This window comes from Callithrix jacchus, chromosome 3 (assembly GCF_049354715.1).
Source record: "Callithrix jacchus isolate 240 chromosome 3, calJac240_pri, whole genome shotgun sequence".
Taxonomy (NCBI): Eukaryota; Metazoa; Chordata; class Mammalia; order Primates; family Cebidae; genus Callithrix; species Callithrix jacchus.
In genome coordinates this window covers 114907205-114913487 of record NC_133504.1, presented here as the reverse complement: position 1 = coordinate 114913487, position 6283 = coordinate 114907205, and the positions used below count along the sequence as shown (strand labels likewise).

Here is a 6283-nt window from a genome sequence, read left to right as displayed (position 1 = left end):
CGAATGTAGGAACTCTTTCTGAGGGGCGGCGCATAGAATGTGGATGCGGTAGCCAGGACATGGGTACAGGAAAAGTCCTGCACGATGTCTCCGTCCGGCTGAATGACCACCGTGGCCTGCAGGAACGTCACGCAGCACTAGTCCTGCGAGGCGTCGGTCGCCCCTGGCGACACTGCCCGCGCCAAACCTCGTGGAAAAATCGGGCTGCAAGGGCTTTATTACAGTTGTCACTGAGTTCTTTAAATTACCCACTTGATTCTACATTCTGGCGTTTTGAGACCTACAGAACGAACTGGGCATACCCAAAGGCTACTGTGGACAGAGGCGTAGATGGGGTGTTATATTAATTCCAAGTAGTATCCTTTCATACTTGTTACTATCTCATGGTATTATTTGAGACCCGTTAGCACTCGCCTTCCGCCACTGTTAACCTTATTAGTTTTCCCAGAGCTTCAAATCTAATTAGATGCGTTGCCTGGGTGTACTTTTAGTATAGGGAGGAGTTATTTTACGACGTGAAGCCAAAGGAAAATCACTTGCTAAATTACCAGAATCTGGATTCAACCCAGGTCTCCTAACTTTTCGACAAGTTCTTTTCTCATTACACCTAGCGTTCAAAGCCAACTCTCCTACCGCCTTTCTTTCCTAGATGCCTGGAAATAATGTTTGTCTTTTGTAAACAAAAAGACAAGTAAAATATGGCAAACACTCCTTAAGGACTAGGGAGTAGAAACATCTTTGTACTCACTGCAGCCTTCCCAGTGCCTTTTCAGTCTTAACATGTGGTTCGACTATAAAAGCAAAAGTTTATTTCTGTAGGATTGAAATAAGCTCTAACAGATTACAGCTGACCTTGGAACAACACGGTTAGGCGTTGACTCCAGTCAAAAATCAGCAAACTTAAGCCTGGCGCGGTGGCTGACACCTGTAATCAGCACTTTGAGAGGCTGAGGCGGGCCGATCACTTGAGGTCAGGCGTTCCAGACCAGCCTGACCAACATAGTGAAACCCTGTCTCTACTAAAAATACAAAAATTAGCCGGGTGTGGTGGCACAAGCCTCTAGTCCCAACTACTCAGGAGACTAAAGCAAAAGAATCACTTGAACCCAGAGGTGGAGGTTGCAGCAAGCTGAGATCCAGCCACTGCACTCCATCCTGGGCGAAAGAATGAGACCCCATGTCAAAAAAAAAAGTTGGCTCTTTGGGAGGTCAAGATGGGTGGATCACCTGAGGCCAGATCAGACTAGCCTGGCCAACATGGTGAAACCCCATCTCTACAAAAAATACAAAAATTAGCCAGGTGTGGTCGTGTGACCAAAATTAGCCAGGTGTGGTCGTGTATGCCTGTTGTCCCAGCTACTAGGGAAGCTGCCATGGGAGGATCAGCTTGAACCCCGGAGGTGGCAGTTATAGTGAGCCGAGATCATGCCACTGCACTCCAGCCTGGGCAACAGAGCAACACTCCATTAAAAAAAAAAAAAAAAAAAAATCAGCAAACTTCTGACTCCTCCAAAATGTAACTACATATAGTTCCTACTGTTAATGGGAAGTCTGTTAAAATCGATAAACATGAGAGCAAAGGGGCGGTTGGTGCGGCCTCCATTGTTCGGATTTTAAGCCGCCATGAGGGGTGACAGAGGCCGTGGTCGTGGTGGGCGCTTTGGTTCCAGAGGAGGCCCAGGAGGAGGGTTCAGGCCCTTTGTACCACATATCCCATTTGACTTCTATTTGTGTGAAATGGCCTTTCCCCGGGTCAAGCCAGCACCTGATGAAACTTCCTTCAGCAAAGCCTTGCTGAAGAGGAATCAGGACCTGGCTCCCAATTCTGCTAAACAGGCATCTATCCTTTCTCTGGTGACAAATATAAACAATGTGATTGACAATCTGATTGTGGCTCCAGGGACATTTGAAGTGCAAATTGAAGAAGTTCGACAGGTGGGATCCTATAAAAAGGGGACGATGACTACAGGACACAATGTGGCTGACCTGGTGGTGATACTCAAGATTCTGCCAACATTGGAAGCTGTTGCTGCCCTGGGGAACAAAGTCGTGGAAAGCCTAAGAGCACAGGATCCTTCTGAAGTTTTAACTATGCTGACCAATGAAACTGGCTTTGAAATCAGTTCTTCTGATGCTACAGTGAAGATTCTCATTATAACAGTGCCACCCAATCTTCGAAAACTGGACCCAGAACTCCATTTGGATATCAAGGTATTGCAAAGTGCCTTAGCAGCCATCCGACATGCCCGCTGGTTTGAGGAAAATGCTTCTCAGTCCACAGTTAAAGTTCTCATCAGACTACTGAAAGACTTGAGGATTCGTTTTCCTGGCTTTGAGCCCCTAACACCCTGGATCCTTGACCTACTAGGTCATTATGCTGTGATGAACAACCCCACCAGACAGCCTTTGGCCCTAAACGTTGCATACAGGTGCTGCTTGCAGATTCTGGCTGCGGGACTGTTCCTGCCAGGTTCAGTGGGTATCACTGACCCCTGTGAGAGTGGCAACTTCAGAGTACACACAGTCATGACCCTAGAACAGCAGGACATGGTCAGTTATACAGCTCAGACTCTCGTCCGAATCCTCTCACATGGTGGCTTTAGGAAGATCCTTGGCCAGGAGGGTGATGCCAGCTATCTTGCTTCTGAAATATCTACCTGGGATGGAGTGATAGTAACACCTTCAGAAAAGGCTTATGAGAAGCCACCAGAGAAGAAGGAAGGAGAGGAAGAAGAGGAGAATACAGAAGAACCACCTCAAGGAGAGGAAGAAGAAAGCATGGAAACTCAGGAGTGACCTTCCCTTCCCTTGACTGGAGCCTAAGCTTGCTGCTACTGGGCTTTACATGGTGGTAGACATTTCCGAGGGATAGGGAAGATAACGGGAAGGAAAGTAAACTCCAGAGAAGTGTCATTCCACTGGGTTTTGATATTGGCCTGGCAGCCAGTTTCCCATTTGTGACCTATGCCATCCATCTATAATGAATGAGGATACCAACATTTCTTCCTAATACTCTAGGACCCCCAAGTCCTGAAAACCCCTCTCTCAACTAATATTTTGCTGTTGAAATGTTGTTAACTGTTAAGTGTCTGGAAATTTTTTTTCTAAGAGAAACAAAGTACTTCCTTGTAGGGCAAAAAAAAAAAAAAAAAAATCGATAAACATACATTTTCTATGTAACATGAATTATATAGCATATTCTTCCAATAAAGCTACAGGAAAGAAATTCAGAAAATCATATTTACTGTAAGCACATGTAGATTATCATAAAGGTCTTCATCCTGGTTGTCTTCATATTGAGCAGGCTGAGGAGAAAGAGAAGGGATTGGTCTTGCTGTCTCTGATGGCAGAGGCAGAAGAAAATCTGCGTATGTGGACCCACGAAGTTCAAATCCCTGTTGTTCAAGGGTCAACTGTACTAGCTAGCCTAGCTTAGAGAGGTTAATTTCTAGTTATGTTCTAGAGGCTTTAATTTTGCTTTATGGCCACAAGACTAGTTTACCCAGAGAGATGGTAATAAAAATCCCTGACTTAAAAGTGGGACTATCATTTGGGCCAAAAGAAAACATTAAAGGCCTGAACTGTTTTCTACTGTCTCATCCCCCAAATACTCCCTGCTATCTTCCAAGTTTGCACTGATGTGGAAAAAGCATTCATTAGAACTTCCATTTTCCCAGAAACCAATGATTTAAACAGCATTTCCATTTTCTGGTTTCATTTAATACAATCTCACAGTGCAACAGCATGTTCCTATTGCATAAGTTGGCAAATTCCCCCCACCTCCCCTTTTAGTTACTATGAGTTAAGAATGGCTTTTATATTTTTAAGTAGGAAAAAAGGCAAAAGAAAAATATTTCATGACATTAAAATTATATGAAATTCAAATTTTGTTGTCCATAAAATTTTATTAGAACATAATGGTTTACATATTGTTAATGGTTAATAGTTTACATTATTGTTTACCACTGCTTTTGCAATACAAGCTGAGTAGTTCCAATAGAGAGCATATGGCCTATAATATTTACTATATAGCCCTTAACAGGAAAAAGTTGTCAATCTTTTTTTTTTGAGGTGGAGTTTCTCTCTTTAGGCTGGAGTGCAGCGACGTGACCTCAGCTCACTGCAACTTCCACCTCCTGGGTTCAAGCAATTCTCCTGCCTCAGCCTCCCAAGTAGCTGGGACTACAGGCACGCACCACCATGCCCAGCTAATTTTTGTATTTTTATTAGAAACAGGGTTTCAACATGTTGGCCAGGATGGTCTCAATCTCTTAATCTCATGATCTGCCCACCTTGGCCTCCCAAAGTGCTGGGATTACAGGTGTGAGCCACCAGGCCAAATTTGTCAATTTTTATTACTTTTGCCAGAAATGGGTTAATACTCAAAAGTCCACTATAAGGCACAGTATTATAAAAATTGTATTTCAAAGCTTTTGATATGGCAATACACAAAAGCATATGAAAAGTAAATGTTAGGGCAGATGCAGTGGCTCTACACACCTGTAATACTATCACTTTGGGAGGCTGAGGTGGGCAGAACACTTGAGTCCGGGAGTTCAAGACCAGCCTAGGAAACATGGCAAAGCCTCAACAACAAAAAATTAGCTGCACGTGTTAGCACCCACCAGTAGTCCCACCTACTCAGGAGGCTGAGGTAGGATTGCTTGAGCCCAGGTGGTAGATATTGCAGTAAGCCAAGATCATGCCACACACTCCAGCTTGGGTGACAGAGCAAGATCCTATCTCAAAAATAAAGTAAATGTTAAATTATAACTGATTATCATACAGATTAAAATACAGCTGTTTGTAGAGTTGATGTGCATATTTACATTGGTTAAATATGCAGACTCCCTAGCTTGTTTTTACATGCAAGGAGTCCTAGCTTTCAGTGTGCAAGCTGAAATTATGCAATGTTATCTTAATCTGTGCAAAAATTTATGATTGTTCTGTGACTTTAAAATTTGCTAGATTAAAAACTCTCCTGGCCAAGCATGACGGCTCAACTATAATCCAAGCACTATGGGAATCAGAGGCAGGCAGATTGCTTGAGCTCAGGAGCTCCAAACTGGCCTGGGCAACATGGCAAAACTGTCTCTAATAAAAATACAAAAAATATTTTTTTTTGTATGAGGTGGGGGAATCACTTGAGCCCGGGAGGCGGAGGTTGAAGTGAGCTGAAATCTCTACTGTTCTCCAGGCTTCGTGACAGAGTAACACACGGTCTCAAAACAAAACAAACCTCTCCTGCTGTTGGCTATGTATTTTTTTTAAATTGTACTTTTTTCTAATAATGCAAAACTAGCATTTAGTATACTAATTTTAGTAATTTAAACTACTAGAAACATTGAAACACCAAATTTTTTTTTTTTCTTTTGAGACCGAGTTTCGCTGTTGTTACCCAGACTGGAGTGCAATGGCACGATCTCGGCTCACTGCAACCTCTGCCTTCTGGGTTCAAGCAATTCTCCTGCCTCAGCCTCCCGAGTAGCTGGGACTACAGGCACGTGCCACCATGCCCAGCTAATTTTTGGATTTTTTTAGTAGAGGCAGGGTTTCACCTTGTTGACCAGGATGGTCTCGATCTCTTGACCTCGTGATCCACCCGCCTCGGCCTCCCAAAGTGCTGGAATTATAGGCATGAGCCACCGCGTCCGGCCTAAAATATTTTTTTATAATTTATCAAGAGTAGTTTGAACAGTGCTTGTCTTATCACATAACTTACAAGTGACCAACTTTTCTATGCCTTGGCAAATTGTCACTACTCTTTCCTAACTTTGGGTCAGCTTCCAAAGGTTCATCCTTTGTATTTTCAATGTAATAAAATATCTGAAGTATCTCCTTTAATGTGCAGTTTTTTTGCTGGCATCACTTCCTGAGACATGGTCATTCTTTACATCACAACCACTTTATGTCTATAAATTTGACTTCGCTGAGTTCCTCTGCTACGTTACCTAGAATTGCCTCTTGAACAGCAGCAGTGTCAACATTCCCACAGTCAGCTCTATCTTCTGTACCTTCTATCTGAAGCTTGCAGCTTCAAGAGATAGCTTAACATCAATTCATGCCAACTTCTGAAATGATGAACCCACCTTTTACTGGTAGTAATATATTCTCTTTCAGTCTTTTTCTAATTACGATTTTCTTTCAATGTAGTAACTAAGGTTATTACTTTGGCCTGAATGCTAGTCAAACTGATTGGGATTTGTTTTTTATTAGTCTTCAAACAAGTAATGTCCCATTTCAATCACAAACAGCTTTGTTTCTAGTGCAATGAAGCAACTTT

General features: G+C 42.9%; 1 pseudogene across 1 annotated transcript; it reads left to right on the top strand.

The window, feature by feature from the left end:
* Positions 1-1571: 1571 nt before the first annotated feature.
* On the top strand, positions 1572-3081 carry LOC100408364 (interleukin enhancer-binding factor 2 pseudogene; annotated as a pseudogene). Its single transcript, XR_013533037.1, has one exon. The product of XR_013533037.1 is annotated as an interleukin enhancer-binding factor 2 pseudogene (transcript).
* The last annotated feature ends 3202 nt before the right edge of the window (positions 3082-6283 follow it).